The following is a 19,058-nucleotide window of genomic DNA, read 5'->3' on the forward strand; positions in this document are numbered from 1 at the left end:
TAGGGACTTTAAATTGCAATTGGCAATTAATACTAGTAAATGTAAAACTCAAAATGTGGGATCTTGGTGTAATTAGAATTAATATATCCACTAAGTATGAAAAAGTCAACATTTTGGTTGACTAGTAAGGTGAATAGTAATCAAAATGATTAGTAAATTAAGATGAAAACCTAGAACCAATTCTAAGCTTAAATGCTTAGAATTGTATGACAAATGTAGACTATGCATCCTAGTCAAAATTGTTAAAAAGGAATTAAGGCCATAAATTTGAAATCCATGAAATGTTTATGGATTACTTGAAACATGAAAAATAAGTCACCTAATTGATGTGAATAGATAGTTAGGGCTTATATGCCCATCACAAATGGAATTCATAAAATATTAGTAACTCAACTTGAAATATAAAATTTGTAATTACATAAGTAGATTCTTGAATGTATAAATGAGAAAGGAAAAATGTTTTGAATATAATGGTACATGTGAACCATTGTTTAGAATTGTGATCAATATGAATAACATAATGAATGGATAAATAAACCATATTAATGTATGAATGAGACATTAGTTCTCATTATTGTAAAGAGGAGAAGTATTTTGAGTACAATGGTATAAAAGAATAATTGATGTGAATTGTGATCATATAAATGATCAAATGAATGTATGAATTATGATTGAAATTTATCATGAAATAATGAAGTCATAAAGCACAATATATTAACATTTTAAAATATCAAATGCCCTAGTATACCTAACAAGATTGGTTTGGATAGTTTGGCATGCCAATAGGGTATTGTTTTAACAGTACTGCGAAAGGCTTTATGCCTGTATTCATGGCTTTATGCCCGTATTCATGGCTTTTATGCCCGATTTCATGGCTTTTATGCCCGATTATGTGATATCATGGCTTTTTAGCCATACTGACTGCATACATGGTAGACGTTCTGCGTCCCATGGTATGACGCCCGAGGCAATCATGGTGTCCAAAGTACAAAGACCCGTTATCCACCCGATGCCTAGTATAGGTTACTTGGGCAGTCAATTAAAGTATTATTCAATTCAGGCAGCTAAGTTAAGTTAAGTATAATGAAAATCCAGTACAATTAAATTAAGTATTGAATGAATAAGCAAAAGAGATTAGCAAAAGAAACATAACAAAAATATAAATTACAGGACCGTACAGACTTGAAATACAATACAGATAGAATAAATTATATACCTACTAGTATTACTAAAAATTTATAAACTAAGCACTTCCAAAGAGGAACAAACTAGTATATAAGATCGTTGATACTAGAAATACCATACCAAATTAAATTGATTCTTGAGTATCTGAATTATCATTTATTTCTTTCTTTACTTGTATATATTATTTCTGGTTATATTATTGTACCACTAAGCAGAAATGCTTAGCGATGGAATTACTTCCTCGCACAGGTACTGAAGGTAAAACCAGTAGACTGTCGACTGAGATTTTTGGAGTCCAGATCTGCAGAAGTGTCAGAAGAGTTCAAGATTGTCACCTCCTCAGCAATGCATGTAGATAGGGCTCATTTTATACATGTTATGTATATTGTTCATTCCTAGCACATTGTAAATTATTTGTATATCTTGTACAAAATAAACTCATGTAATTAACCTATGAATTATGGAAGCTATTCAAAGTAAGTATTTTAGTATGTGAATTGAATTTGAGTTATAATGAGATTATACTTGTGAATATTGAGATATTGAAAATCTAAGGATATTTCTGAGAAATCTTAATACTGTATTGAGATCAATTATGTTTTAAAATTTTTTAGAATATTAAGTTTGAGAAATTAAGTATATATTGAAATTGTCTTTGGCGAGTTCGTAAGAACTCATAGTCCAAATTACAAATGACACTTTGTCGGATTATCGTTAAAATTTTTGAAATTTCCAATTTAGTTAGATTTTGATAAAAGTAAAAATAGCCTAAATCTTTAATAAAGTTTTTGAATAAATAAATCAAGAACTGTAATGAAATCAAATAAAATAGAGTGCTCCGGCACACTGAGTGGCATAACTTGCTCGGCTACACTGTAGTCGGGTAAGGGGTGTCAAAACTTTCACCAGTGAAATTTGTTTATTTCTCAGTTCCTTCACTTCTCAAGCTAGGATCCATATAGGTTCTTCGGTATATGTCAAGTCCGGTTGGATTTCAATCTCTTCCATGGAGATGACATGTGAAGGGTTTGAGCGATATCTTCTCAGTATAGAAACATGGAATACATTATGTATTTTATCCAGTTCTGATGGTAAAGCTAGCTGATAGGCCACTGGTCCCACACGTTCAATGACTTTATATGGGCTAATGAACCTTGGGCTTAACTTACCCTTTCTTCCAAACCGCAATACTTTCTTCCACGGTGAGACTTTGAGAAACACTTTGTCGCCAACTGCATACTCTATCTCTTTTCTCTTCAAGTCGGCATAAGATTTCTGTCTATCTGAGGCAACCTTCAAATTTGCTTTGATTATTTTCACTTTCTCCTCAGTCTGTTTCACCAGGTCTGGTCCTACTAGCTTATTTTCACCCAATTCAGTCCAATATACTGGAGTTCTACACTTCCTCCCATAGAGTGCTTCATACGGGGCCATTTGAATGCTAGCTTGATAGCTATTATTATATGCAAATTCTGCCAGTTGGAGTTATCTATCCCAACTCCCATCAAACTCAATGACACAACTCCTCAGCATATCATCCAGGATCTATTACATAATTCACATTGTTACTATCATTTCAATTTGTAAATTGTGAAAATTCAATTAGGTTTTAGGTTTACCTGGATTACTCGTTCTGACTGTCCATCCGTCTGAGGATGAAAAGCAGTGCTAAAATGGAGTTGTGTGCCCAAGGCTTCTTGCAACTTTTTCCAGAATCTCGATGTAAACCTTGGGTCTCGATCAGATATGATGGAAAGTGGGATTCCATGCAGTCTAACAATCTCACTGATATAAAATTCTGCTAGCTTCTCCAGTGAGTAGTCAGTCCTAATTGGCAGAAAATATGCTGACTTCGTCAATCTGTCCACTATCACCCACACTGCATCATGCTTCTTTTGGGTGAGAGGTAGACCACTAACAAAATCCATAGTGACCCGATCCCATTTCCATTTAGGTATGCTTATAGGCTGTAGCAATCCTGATGGAACTTGATGTTCAGCTTTAACTTGCTGACATGTCAAACACTTAGTCACAAAGTCAGCTATATCCCTTTTCATACCAGGCCACCAATAATGAGGCTTCAAATCATTATACATTTTTGTACTTCCCGAGTGCATAGCATAAACACTAGTATGTGCTTCTTTCAGAATACTAGTCTGCAGTTCCCCATCATCTGGTACACACAATCTTCCTTTATAGTACAGACACCCATCTGCTTTCACCTCATAATCAGTTTCCTTTCCATCTGGAATTTTACCCACAATGGCCATTAATTTTTCATCTACCTTCTGCCCATCTTGTATCTGCTGTAACAGGTTTGGCCTCACTTGTAACTCAGCCAAAATAGCTCCATCTTGAGCTAAGGACAGACAAGCATTTAGTGATCTGAAAGCTGTGATGGACTTCCTACTCAAAGCATCAGCAACTACATTTGCCTTCCCAGGATGATAATCTATCACAAAATCATAGTCCTTTAGGAACTCAATCCATCGTCTCTGTTTAAGATTGAGCTCCTTTTGGGTTGGCAAATATTTTAGACTCTTGTGGTTTGTATAAATGTAGCATTTTTCACCATATAAATAATGCCTCCATATCTTCAGTGCGAAGATAATTGCTGCTAACTCTAAGTCATGAGTAGGGTAGTTCTGTTCATGTGGCCTTAATTGCCTGGAAGCATAGGCGACCACTTTCCCCTCTTGCATCAATACACACCCTAACCCATTATGCGAGGCATCACTGTAGACCACAAAGTCTTTTCCCGACACTGGCTGTGTTAACACTGGTTCTTCTGTCAACATAGCCTTCAACCTCTCAAAACTGGCTTGGTACTTATCGTTCCAGCCAAATTTCACATTCTTGTGCAACAACTTGGTCATTGGAGCAGCTATAAGAGAGAACCCCTTCACAAATCTTCTGTAATACCCAGCTAGCCCCAAGAAACTTCTGACCTCAGTTGTATTTCTGGGAGGCTTCCATTCCATCACTGCTTCTATCTTTTTGGGATCCACTCTAATCCCCTCTGCTGATACTATGTGTCCAAGGAAAGAGATTTCACTCATCCAGAAGTGACACTTGGACAGCTTAACATACAGCTTGTTTTCTCACAGGGTTTGCAGAACAATCCTCAAATGTTCATCATGTTCTTCCATGGTCTTGAAATACACCAGAATATCATCAATAAAGACTACTACAAACCGATTTAAATATGGATGAAAGATACCGTTCATAAGGTCCATAAATGCTGCTGGTGCATTTGTTAACCCAAACGACATCACTAGAATTCATAATGCCCATATCGGGTTCTAAATGCAGTTTTTGATACATCTACATCCTTTACCCTCAACTGATGATACCCTGATCTGAGATCAATTTTTGAAAATTCACCAGCTCCCTTCAACTGATCAAACAGGTCATCAATTCTCGGCAACGGATATTTATTCTTCATAGTTACTTTGTTCAACTACCGGTAATTGATACACAATCTTAAGGTTCCATCCTTCTTCTTCACAAACAACACCGGAGCTCCCCATGGTGACACACTAGGGCGTATGAACCCCTTATCAAGTAACTCCTGCAACTGAACTTTTAACTCCCTCAATTCAGTGGGTGCCATCCTATAAGGGGCAATAGAAATTGGTGCTGTACCCGGCATTACCTCAATAGCAAACTCGGCTTCTCTTTCTGGTGGTAAACCAGGCAATTCTTCAGGAAACACATATGGGAAGTCTCTTACTGTGGGTATATCACACAGATTCGGCTTAGCCTACCTAGTATCAACCACGTGTGCAAGGTAAGCTTCACAGCCTTCTCTCCTCAATCTTCTTGCAACTGTGGCTGAGATAACATTGGACAGGAAATCTGTCCTTTCACCCACAACTGAAATTTCATTACCCTCAGGAGTTTTCAGAGAAATCCTCTTCAGTTTGCAATCAACTATTGCCTGATGACGTGACAACCAGTCCATTCCCAAAATCACGTCAAACTCGTGGAAGGCAATTCAATTAGGTCTGTTGAGAATTCATACCCCTAAATCCTCAACGGGCAACTTTTATACACCTTATTCACTACCACACTGTGGCCTAGTGGATTTGTGACCAGAATGTCTTGATTACTCTACTCTACTGGAACTCCCCTCTCTATGGGTAGTTTGATGCAGATGTATGAATGAGTGGATCCTGGATCCACCAATGCATGCACAGATGTATTGTAGAGGAAAAACGCACCCCTGATGACATCCGGGGCATCTTGCTTCTCCTGAGCTCTGATGGCATAGGCTCTGGCAAGTACTCTAGCCTCTGGCCTCTCAGCTGACTCGGATGATGGACCAACTGCCTCAGATTTACCGGGCTTCCTACTCCTTTGTGGTGCAGGAGCAGGTCTGTCTGTTTGTGTTGGGGCAGCTGTAGTAGTCCTCTTCGTACAATTCTTGATCTGATGTTCTGTAGATCTACACTTTAAGCATGTACCAGTCACTCGCCAATAGTCCCCCTTATGTCACTTTTGGTAGTACGGATAGGCAGAAGATGCTGGGGCTGGTCCCCTAAGCACCGTCCCTGGAGAGCTGCCCACTGATAGTGTGGATTAGCCTCTCCTAGGTGTAAACTGTCGTCTGGGCCCCTAGGACTGACCCTGACCTTGTGGTTGTCCTGAACCCTGAGCAGGAGGACCCTTACTCTTCTTACTGGGAGCAAAAAATGAATTGGACTAACCTGGACCACTATTCTGCTGTCTTTCCCTTCTATTTTGCTCATTTATTCAGACCCTTTCTACTTTCGATGCAGCATCTACTAATTTGGAAAAATATGTGATCTCCAATGCTGTTATCATGACTTTGATATTGTCATTGAGCCCTTCTTCAAACCTTCTGCACCTTTCTGCCTCTGTAGGGACTATCTCCCTCCCATACTGGCTCAGTCTGACAAATTCTCGCTCATACTCTACCACTGATAATTGCCTCTGTCTCAGACTGATAAATTCTCTTCTTCTCTCTTCTAAATACACCTTACTGACATACTTCTTCCTAAACTCTGTTAGGAAGTAATCCCAGGTGATTTGAGCTGGTTGCACCTCACTGGTAACTGTGTCCCACCACTGGTATGCATCATCCTGAAGTAGGGACATAACACCCTCCAGGTTCTGCTCGGGGGTGCAATGAAGCTATTTCAGCACTCTGATTGCTCTATCCAACTAGTTTTTTGCTGTCATGGGATCATCCTCTTTCTTTCTGAAGAAATCCACAGCCCCATGTTTTCGCAGTTTCTCCAAGTGGGACTTCTATGGTGCTGGTGGAGGTTGTGGCTGTGGTTGTGGTGGTGGTATTGCCCCCATCATTTACCGGTAGAATTTGGTCATTTGCTGGTATAGTGCAAACTGAGGTTGGGCAGGTGCCTCAGCTGCTGGTGAAGCAGATTCTCCTCTGTCTCCAGATTCAGCCCTTGGTGGAGCACGACTCTCTACCTCTTCATCAACTGCTCTTTGGGAAGCAGGATCCATATCCTAATCAAAATAAGAAAACAAACAGATCTGAATCAGGGTCACCTCAACACTTACAAATGCAATGCAATGGTATGCACTCTATCTAGGCCCAGAAACGCCTAAACCGATGCTCTGATACCACTAAATGTGACACCCCTTACCCGCTAATAGTGTGCCGAGCAAGATATGCCACACAGTGTGCCGGAGCACAAATTCACATTTCCATTATAATTTACCCTTTTTAATTCATTAATTTACAATTTTGACTAATCTAAATTTTTCCACAAATTTTATAGAAAATCCAGTAGAGTGCCAGCTATAAATTAGAAAAACAGTTCTTCTGAACCTGTTTAAAAGACACTTCCAATAGAATTTTCAAATCTAGAACTCCATTATACACACATCTCAATTCAATCTCAAAATCTCAACACTATTTTCAGAATTTTTCTGCTCACATCATCACTTGAAGCACATTCATGAATATTTCTCAACATTTCATTTTTCAACATAATATACAGAAAACTTCAATAACATGGAATTTCATATATTTACATTAATAAATAATTTCAAGAGTTTATATTTACAATCCAAAACTAGTACAAAATACAAAATACAAAATGCCACCCAAAGTCCTAATGTCCTACCAAGTGCACTGCAGATATGAGGTGACTCTGGATTCAATATGCATCTCTGAAAGTTCACCCGGTCCGATGTCTGCTGGGCTCCCCAGCTATGTCTCCAGTACCTGCGCGTGGCAAAAGCGACGCGCTAAGCAATTCTGCTTAGTGGTGACAATATAAAATAAAATAACTAAAATAAAGTAAATATGCAGAATGTATGTTTACATTTTTTGTAGACATAAATTCTAATATTTATTGCAGTATTATTCGATTAAAATTTGGTAAGATTTATTATCATTGCCCGAGTAACCCATACTAGTCGACTGGACTAGATAAATAGGTAAACTGGCACTGGGTACTAAGTACCTCGGACCATCACACCATCGGTCACATTATGTCCCTCGGTGTGCAACAGAACAGCTAATAAGCTGTAATAATTATCAGGGATAAAACCCAAGTATAACAACTCAATCAACATAGCCAAAGGCTATTATGTCACAGAATGGCACGTGAGGCCATAAAACATAGAATGGTATGAAGCCATATGTAGTACTGCTAACAGAACCCTGTTGGCATGCCAACCTATCCAAACCAATCTTGCTAGGTGTACTAGGCCATGTTACACTCTCTAATTATACAATTCTTGAAATTCAAGTTTAGGTGTTATTATTCAATTCATTAGTCAACAAAAATGTTGACTTTTACATGGACAATAGGTACATTGGTTTTAATACTCCCAAGATACCACATTTTTCATTTTAAAATTGTTGGTATTGGTTGCCAATACCATTTCTAAGCTTAATGTTAATTATTCAAAATTTTTAGATTTCAAGCTATGTGTTTACTATTCCATTAGTCATGTTTGTAGTGGGAATTTGGCAAAGTGGTCAACATGAAAGTTGTTCCTTATTTTATCTAGTTACATTTCTTTTTTTGAATCACTCCATTTGGAGTTTTGTAGCTCAAGTTATGGCCCAAAAACAACAACCGGCTGGATTACAAATTTTCCAGATTTTCTGGACTGACCAAATCTATAGTATTTTGAGCAGTGACTGCAAATCACTTTTTTAATATGTTATGGTCATAATTTGGGTTAGTTTTCTTCATGAAAGTTGTAGGTCTATATCTCAGCTTGTTGCTGGTAAAATTTTAGGTCAATTGGACCTTCCTACACTGAGTTATGACCAAATGATTAAACACTGTTCATTTGGTCATTTTGCCCAGGCAGAATGCAGGTCACCCGGATTACGGCAATCTTTAGGTCAACTTGGTTTGGTTTTATGGCATGGTTTCTTCACCAAAGTTGCGCCATTATGTGTCTAGTTTCATGTTCATTTGGCCTTGCACTAATTGAACCTCTATAACTCCAGTTATTGCTGCCCAAACCTGCTGAACTCATGCCCAGTCTTGCTAGGGTTCTTCTTTTTCACTTTTTTTTGCTCCCAAAAGATTCACCAAGATGAAAGAACAAGTTTTTGTGTTGGGAAACTTAGGCTTTAATGGGTGAGAACCAAGAAAATGAAGCCTTGTAAAGCTTGGCCATGGTGGACATGGGAGAGAGATTTCAGCTTAAAGAAGAAGATAAGAAGCTTTTGATTTTTTTTTCTTCATTTTTCTGCCATTAAGTCTTTTTAAATAAACTTATGCCATGTGTCAACACTTAATTGGGTGGGAGACTCATAATGATATCATAATGATGTTATAATCCTTATTTCTCTCATTTTTTTTATCTTTTTCTTGTCTATTTAATTTCAATTAAATTTTTAATAATATTTATTCATATTTTATGTCATATAAATTATTTATTTAACTGGACAAGTTGGCCAAAAATCATTTCTGAAGATAAAATGACCAAAATGCCCTCTGTTTGGCTTAACGAGCTAAAATTATCTGTATTAACAGAAAAATTTTTCGAAGCATTTTCTTAGCATTCTAAGTCAAAGGAACCTCAATGACCCTTCTTTGGAGTCCCAAAAATTATTTTATAAATTTTTCCCAAGGTCTAGGGTTGTTAACGGCCTTCACCGTCACTTCTCCTTTAGTTGCTCATCACTGGGTTTTCGGCTCGTTTAACCTTAGTGTATTTCATTTCTATAAATTTTCCTCGATTTTTATGAGCATTATTTAGTTTCGTTATAACTCCCCACTTTAGTCTAATTATAATTTCAAACATTCTAGCTACCCGGACCAACATTGGTCAACGGAACAGTAGACTGTACGTACTTGCTAAAGTGAGGATGTTACAACTCTTCCCCTCTAATAAAAATTTCGTCCTCGAAATTTACCTGGTGCAAATAGTTGAGGAAATTGTTGCCTCATCGTCTCTTTACTTTCCCAAGTTGCCTCTTCAATGTTGTGGTGCCTCCAAAGCACTTTCACCAGTGAAATTTGTTTATTTCTCAGTTCCTTCACTTCCCAAGCTAGGATCCGTATAAGTTCTTCTGTATATGTCAAGTCCGGTTGGATTTCAATCTCTTCCATGGAGATGACATGTGAAGGGTTTGAGCGATATCTTCTCAGCATAGAAACATGGAATACATTATGTATTTTATCCAGTTCTGGTGGTAAAGCTTGCTGATAGGCCACTGGTCCCACACGTTCAATGACTTCATATGGGCCAATGAACCTAGGGCTTAACTTACCCTTTCTTCCAAACTGCAGTACTTTCTTCCATGGTGAGACTTTGAGAAACACTTTGTCGCCAACTGCATACTCTATCTCTTTTCTCTTCAAGTCGACATAAGATTTCTATCTATCTGAGGCAACTTTCAAATTTGCTTTGATTATTTTCACTTTCTCCTCAGTCTGTTTCACCAGGTCTGGTCCTACTAGCTTATTTTCGCCCAATTCAGTCCAACATACTGGGGTTCTATACTTCCTCCCATACAGTGCTTCATACGGGGCCATTTGAATGCTAGCTTGATAGTTATTGTTATATGCAAATTCGACTAGAGGGAGGTATCTATCCCAACTCCCCTCAAACTCAATGACACAACTCCTCAGCATATCCTCCAGGATCTATTACCTAATTAACATTGTTACTATCATTTCAATTTGTAAATTGTGAAAATTCAATTAGGTTCTAGGTTTACCTAGATTACTCATTCTGACTATCCATCCGTCTGAGGATGAAAAGTCGTGCTAAAACGGAGTTGTGTGCCCAAGGCTTCTTGTAAATTTTTCCAGAATCTCGATGTAAACTTTGGGACTCGATCAGATATGATGGAAAAGTGGGATTCCATGCAGTCTAACAATCTCACTGATATATAATTCTGCTAGCTTCTCCAGTGAGTAGTCAGTCCTAACTGGCAGAAAATATGCTGATTTCATCAATCTATCCACTATCACCCACACTGCATCATGCTTCTTTTGGGTGAGAGGTAGACCACTAGCAAAATCCATAGTGACCCGATCCCATTTCCATTCAGGTATGCTTATAGGCTGTAGCAATCCTGATGGAACTTGATGTTCTGCTTTAACTTGCTGACATGTCAAACACTTAGTCACATAGTCAACTATATCCCCATTCATACCAGGCCACTAATAATGAGGCTTCAATTTATTATATATTTTTGTACTTCCTGTGTGCATAGCATAAACACTAGTATTTGCTTCTTTCATAATACTAATCTGCAGTTCCCCATCATCTGGTACACACACTCTTCCTTTGTAGTGTAGACACCCATCTGCTTTCAACTCATAATCAGTTTCCTTTCCCCCTGGAATTTTACCCACAATGGCCATTAATTTTTCATCTGCCTTCTGCCCATCTTGTATCTACTGTAACAGGTTTGGCCTCACTTGTAACTCAGCCAAAATAGCTCCATCTTGAGCTAAGGACAAACGGGCATTTAGTGATCTTAAAGCTGTGATGGACTTCCTACTCAAAGCATTAGCAACTACATTTTCCTTCCCAAGATGATCATCTATCACACAATCATAGTCCTTTAGGAACTCAATCCATCGCCTTTGTCTAAGATTGAGCTCCTTTTGGGTTGGCAAATATTTTAGACTCTTATGGTCTGTATAGATGTAGCATTTTTCACCATATAAATAATGCCTCCATATCTTCAGTGCGAAGATAATTGTTGCTAACTCCAAGTCATGAGTAGGGTAGTTCTGTTCATATGGCCTTAATTGCCTGGAAACATAGGCGACCACTTTCCCCTCTTGCATCAATACACACCCTAACCCATTATGCGAGACATCACTGTAGACCACAAAGTCTTTTCCCGACATTGGCTGTGTTAACACTGGTGCTTCTGTCAACATAGCCTTCAACCTCTCAAAACTGGCTTGACACTTATCGTTCCAGCCAAATTTCACATTCTTGTGCAACAACTTGGTCATTGGAGCAGCTATAAGAGAGAACCCCTTCACAAATCTTCTGTAATACCCAGCTAGCCCCAAGAAACTTCTGACCTCAGTTGTATTTCTAGGAGGTTTCCATTCCATCACTGCTTCTATCTTTTTGGGATCCACTCTAATCCCCTCTACTGATACTATGTGTCCAAGGAAAGAGATTTAACTCATCCAGAAGTCACACTTGGACAGCTTAGCATACAGCTTCTTTTCTCGTAGGGTTTGCAGAACAATCCTCAAATGTTCATCATGTTCTTCCCTGGTCTTGGAATACATCAGAATATCATCAATAAAGACCACTACAAACCGATCTAAATATGGATGAAAGATACAGTTCATAAGGTCCATAAATGTTGTTGGTGCATTTGTTAACCCAAACGGCATCACTAGAAATTCATAATGCCAATACCTGGTTCTGAATGCAGTTTTTGACACATCTACATCCTTTACCCTCAACTGATGATACCCTAATCTGAGATCAATTTTTGAAAATACACCGACTCCCTTCAACTGATCAAACAGATTATCAATTCTTGACAACGGATATTTATTCTTCACAGTTACTTTGTTCAACTGTTGTTAATCGATACACAATCTCAAGGTTCCATCCTTCTTCTTCACAAATAGCACCGGAGCTTCCCATGGTGACACACTGGGGCGTATGTGTTAGTAGTATGCCCTAGAGCATATCATTTAGTATGTATCTTGTAGATATTTTATTAATAAAAGGCATTTCCACTTTTCCGTTTACATAATATATTTATGTGTAATAGAAAAGGTCCATTGATATTTTGTTAGAAATATTATTCTTAAGTTGTTAAGAATATGAGTGACAATATTTCTAGCACAAAGTATCATAAATAGGTTCACAATCGAGGATACTTCATAATAAGGACATGACTTATCCAGAAAGATTGTATTCATGTTTGTTCCCAAGTTATTTATATGAGATATAAATAAGATGGAATGGTGAGTCTCATGCCATATAACAAACATGATAGGCACTTATAAATGATAAGTAGGCCGAACCAGTGACGCTTATGACAAGCACATGGAGTTTACTCTTGTCAATGTTTTGTCATAAATCATATCGGCATATAATCTTTAGACTGAGATAGCAGTTATCTTATATATAGGTAGTGTGAGTTTGATACTGCTTTCATACTTGTACTATGTATGGGTATATGGGCATCTGTTGGCTCCTACTAGTTATATATGGAGGTAGGTGTTGATCAAGATGGAATCTGTTCCTCTAAGTAAATAGAGATAAAATCCTATGTTCATTTAATTGTTCTTGATGTTTCAAGTTCCTGGCCAGGACAGATAGATTTATTCAGAAAAGAGTTTCTGATGAGAAAAATCTTTTATTCAAGAACTGGAATTAAAAGAGAACATAATATTCATAGCAAATGGAGTTTGACATAAACCATGACTCCAGCTTGAGTTGGGATTTTGTAACAGAGAGATTCTAGTGCATGGTAACATATGATTATAGGTTCATTTAAGGTAAATCTTATTACTAATTGGGTGGCCATGGCATGCTATGCTAGGTGTTAACCATGGTCTATGAGGTTCATAAAATGATTTAGAGAAATCATTTATGGTAAGAAAGAGTTCTGATGATATTAAGAGTTGATATCATGTCTCATTGCCAATTAGTGATGAGCCTAGTAAGTCACACACATACACAAGTTATCACCTATTTAAATATGATTTAATTAATTAATTAAAGAGTTTAATTGATTAATTAAATAGATTTGGTTTGCAATTAAATTGCAAAGTCCCTAGCATGACTTGAAACCAAATCTAGATTATTGGATGTATAATATAAGTTAAATTTATATTTAAAGTGTTTAAATATGAATTTAATTGATGAGAAATTAATTGATAGAGATTAATTAATTAATTTATATTTGATATAAATTAATTAGAAGAAGAAAATAATTATTTTGGGTTAAGAACTCAAAATTAAGACACAGGGGCATTTTGGTCATTTCACAGTGTGACACGTGGCACCATGAGATGGTGACACATGACATAACACATAAGCTTGCCAAATGTTTTTTAATCATGTAAGATGATTAAAATCAAGATTAAATATAGGTTTGACACTTGGCACAATGTGATTGGGTCACTTAAATCTAGAGCTAATCAAAAGGTGACATGTGGCTAGGGTTTAATGTGTTAACCTAGCTATTTAAGTGTGGTTATGAAAAGAAAACATAACCAGCAGCCTCTCCTCTCAATTGTCACGCCACTTGGAGCCTCTCCAGCTATTTCTCTTCATCTCTCATCAATTCAAAGAGATTAGCCATCAATCTCTTGAATTAAGAACACTAGAAATTGTTTCTAGTGTCCTGTTTACATCTCTAATCTCTTAAAAGGCAGAACTTGATTTTCTAATTAATAGAAAAAGCTTTAGAAGCCATTCAAGGGCTGCCATAGGTGTTCTTGGTGTGGACAAGCTAGAGGGACAACATCTGGTGTCCTGAAGACGAATCTCAAAGGCGCAGACACACTGCAGCACATCAAGAGGTTAGTGTAATCGTTCTTGATTTAATCTAGGGTTCTAAAATTAATTTGATTAATTTTAAAATCTTAAATGGCAAATACAGATCCAAAAACATATTAAAAGAGTTTTAATATGTTGTTTATCATTGAAATCAAATAGATAAAAATAAATCTTGCATGATGCATGTGACCCTAGGTGAAAATTTTTGAATTCAATGGTATAAACTTGTGTTTTTCACGCTTCCGTTCTTTCAATTGGTATCAGAGCCACTATATTTGCCATTTAGATTGTTGATTATATAATTTAATTGTGTGTTTGATCATGAGATCAAGAGATTCGTTGCTGGTTGGATCATGAGGTGTGGCGGCACACATGGTGAAGCCACCATTGGTGGCGGCAACAATGGTTCCTTGGGTGGTTCAAGGTTTGGCTTTTAATTCTGCAATTGTTGTATGATCTAAGGCCTATTCTTTGACTAATTAAAGTGTTTAATTAGTTGTTTTAATCACACAATTAAATTATGATTCAAATCAGAATTTTAAAAATTGTTTGAATGTGATTCAAATCTGAATTTTAAAAGTTGTTTGAATATGATTCAAATCTGAATTTTTAAAGTTGTTTGAATCATATTTAAATCTGATTTTTTAAAAAATTGATTCAATAAAATTCAGATCTGATTTTTAAAAAAATATTTGAATGTGATTCAAATTTGATTTTTAAAAAAATATTTGAATGTGATTCAAATCTGAATTTTTGAAGTTGTTTGAATGTGATTCAAATCTGAATTTTTAAATTTGTTTGAATGAGATTCAAATCTGAATTTTTAAATTTATTTGAATCATATTCAAATCTGGATTTTTAAGTTGAATATGAGATATTCAATTTAATTTAAGTATGTATGTTTTATTTAATTGTTAAATAGTGATATGCATGATGGATGATCATGGACTATAAAAGACCAATGTGATTGGATTTATTTCTTTTATGTTTCTTTGGGATTGTAAATTAATTAATTTATTTTAATTTATTTTGGGCATGTATTATTAAGTTTGTAATAATATTTTGGGTTGTAATTTCATTTATTTAAGTTCTTGTAAATTCACCTTGGTATGCCAAGGATTACTATGTAATATTGGATTGCAAGAAGTTCAAGGAGGTCAAGAGCATTGGTGGGACCAGTGGGAGGAATTCAAGATCAAGTGTTGATTATGTACTCCTTCAGCAACTCTTGTAAAATGAATGAATGAAATGCACCTAGGAATGCCCTGATTCAATTCTTGGTGGCTCAATTGAATCCCTTAGAAAGTCCATGATCATACCATATTTACTGCTTATCCATGAATGCATGAGATGTATGGGAATGTATGCAATTATATGATATATGCATGCTAAATGGATAATGTGCAAAGTGAGACCTTAATAGTAAATAGAATGACCATAAAATCTTCCAAACAAATGATTAAGTTGGAAATGCTATAATTAAAGTAATTATAACATAGGCCCTCCATTGGGGCAATTATTTTAAGAAATTTTAAATAGTTGCATAAGATGCAATTTATTTAAGAGATTTTCTTAAGAATAATTGTTAAGCATGAGATATTGTAAATATGTAAATGGTTTAGTGGCCAATATTGGATGTACCTGAGGACATTAAAATTATTTGCATAATTACTGGCTCAATGGGATCAACTTAACTAATGCAAGATAAGTCAATAATGGATGTACCGAGATTTTGAGCATTAGGGGCTAGGTAAAGGATTGAACCTCATATGAGATGTGATGGGCAAGGAGTTGCTCACTTATAGTTTATTGTAATTCCAATAATGGATGTACTGAGGATGATCAATAGAATTATAAGAATTCAATCACCAACTAGAAATCCATCCAACTAGGATTTCCGATTTCTACTTTGGAAGTGTAGGATTCGCTAAGTTAGTGGGAGGACCAATTTGATTAAAAGACCATAATCATATTTGGTTAATTACATGATACATTTACTAATTAATCTGGTTATTTCGCAATTAATTTTCGATAATAATGAGCACGAACAACCACCACCATCCAATATCCTTGCAAGCATACTTGATCACAACAGTTGACAGGACCTAATCATGCGATTGGCTAAGAAATTTGAAACTTGTCTGAACCTTGAACATATAGGATATGTTCTAGATTCAAATGTTCCTGGTCCCTTACCTCTAGAGGCCACTTAAGAGGAACATGAAACTTTGGACAAGTGGAAGGAGCATGATATGAGCGCTAAGTGTTACATGTTTGCTTCCATGAGTAATGAGTTACAGATGCAACATGAGAACATGCAGTTGCAGTGAGATCCTCCTTCACCTACAAGAGTTGTATGGTGAGCACAGCAGGAATGCTAGGTATGAGATATCTAGACAAACTATTCCGTATGAGGATGTCCGAGGGACGTAATGTTGGGGATCATGTCCACAAGATGATTCGGTGATTGAGCAGCTTGGAACATCTTGACTTCAACATGGATTTCCAACTACAAACGGATTTGATCCTTCATCCTTCCACGAGTCTTTTGGGAATTTTGTGACAAATTTCCATATGACTAAATAGGAATGCACCTTAGCTAGTTTACTCAACATGTCGGTTATTGCTCAAAAGAATATGCTGTGCAATAAAGGGAAAGAGGTAGCTTTAGTTGCATCTTCTTCTGCTGGAAAGTCCAACAAGAAGAAGGGCAATAAGAAAAAGAAACCTCAGATTCCTGGTCCTTCCAATAAAATAGCTAAACAGAAAAGGAAGACCAACGCTGACAAAGGCAAAGGAAAGTATTTCCACTGCCAATAGGAAAGTGTTTCCATTGCCAGTAAGAAAGTGTTTCCATCACAAAGTATAGCAATCTAAATGAATGCAATGCCATGGTGAAAACCAACTCAAGTTCAAAATATATTTGGCACTTAAGATTATGTCATGTTGCAGAAGATAGGATTGCAAAATTGGAGAAAATGGGGATTCTATCCTCATTGGGCTCTGAGCCTACTCCAACTTGTGAATCTTGCCTTCAAGGCTAAATGACTAGATCACCCTTTGTTGGATAAGGGCTAAGAGATGAAAATATTTTGGATCTAATACATAGTGATGTATGTGGTCCGTTTAAAGAAATGGCTAGAGGGGGCTTTCATTATTTTATTACCTTTACTGATGATAAATCAAGGTTTGGGTATTTGTATTTGATGAAATACAAACATGAATCTTTTGAAAAGTTCAAAGAATTTAAATCTGAAGTAGAAAATCAAACAGGAAAAAGTATTAAAGCTCTTCGATCAGATCGTGGAGGTGAATATTTGAGTACTGAATTTGATGAATACTTGAGAGAGCATGGCATTGTTTCTCAGCTGACTCCTCCAGGAACGCCACAATGAATGGTGTATCTGAAGGAGAAATCGTACCCTATTGGATATGGTACGTAGTATGATGAGCTATCTTGATATGCCAATCTCCTTTTGGGGATTTGCATTAGAATCACTTTATATATTCGAATAGGATTCCATCAAAATCGCTTTCTTCCACACCTTATGAGATATGGCATGGAAGAAAACCAAGTCTTAAGCATGTTAAGATTTGGGGTTGTCCGACTTATATCAAAAGTCAACACTGATAAATTGGAGACCAGATCAGAAAAAGGTCGATTTGTTGGATATCCAAAAGATAGTTTTGGATATTATTTTTATTTGCCTACTTCACAAAAGGTTGTGATAAGTAGAGATGCCACATTTCTTGAACAACAGTTTGTTCAATAAGGAGGCAAAGGAAGGCAAATAGAGTTAGAATTGGAGAATTCTGACCAACCAACAGATCAGATGGATATAGATCCATCTAGTCAACCTATACCCATTAATGAAACATCTACAGCTGTTCCTCGTAGAACAACCAGGGTATCTCACCCACCAGTGAGATATGATTTTCTTCATGAAGAAGAACAAGAGTTGTCTACTCATGAAGAAGTAGATCATAGAGATGATCCACTTACCTATGAAGAAGCTATATCAGATATAGACTCTTCAAAATGGATTGATGCTATGAAATCCGAGATTGATTCCATGTATAAGAATCAAGTTTGAGATCTTGTTGACCCACCTAAAGGTATTGTACCTATAGGGAACAAATGGGTTTTTAAGAAGAAAATTGGTTCTGATGGAAAGGTAGAGACCTATAAGGCAAGGCTAGTAGTGAAAGGGTTTCGCCAAAGGCAAGGAATAGACTATGAGGAGACTTTCTCGCCTGTTGCCATGCTTAAATCAATTAGGATTTTATTAGCAATAGCTGCATACTATGATTATGAGATTTGGCAGATGGATGTCAAAACAGCTTTTCTCAATGGATACATTGAAGAAAACATTTTCATGGAACAACCTAGGGGATTTGAATCCCAAGATGGTTCCAAGGTATGCAAGCTAAAGCGATCCATTTATGGGTTGAAACAAGCTTCGAGGAGTTGGAACATCCGTTTTGATGAAGCCATTAAATCCTTTGGTTTTATCAAAAATGAGGATGAGCCATGTGTATATAAGAAGGTTAGTGACAATGCTATCACTTTCCTTGTCTTATATGTGGATAACATATTGTTAATGGGTAATGATACAGGTATGTTGACGACTATAAAGGTATGGTTGTCAAATACATTCTCCATGAAAGACTTAGGGAAGGCAACCTATATTCTTGGGATTCGCATCTATAGAGATAGAGCGAAAAGAATAATTGGTTTATCCCAAAGTCTATCCTTGGAAAAGGTGTTAAAGAGGTTTAACATGCTTGATTCCAAGAGAGGATTGTTACCAGTGAGACATGGTATCCATCTTTCTAAAGAGATGTCTCCAAAGACACCTGAAGAAAGAGATAAGATGGCCAGGATTCCATATGCTTCGGCTATT

Source organism: Hevea brasiliensis, chromosome 1 (assembly GCF_030052815.1).
Source record: "Hevea brasiliensis isolate MT/VB/25A 57/8 chromosome 1, ASM3005281v1, whole genome shotgun sequence".
In the NCBI taxonomy this organism is placed as follows: domain Eukaryota; kingdom Viridiplantae; phylum Streptophyta; class Magnoliopsida; order Malpighiales; family Euphorbiaceae; genus Hevea; species Hevea brasiliensis.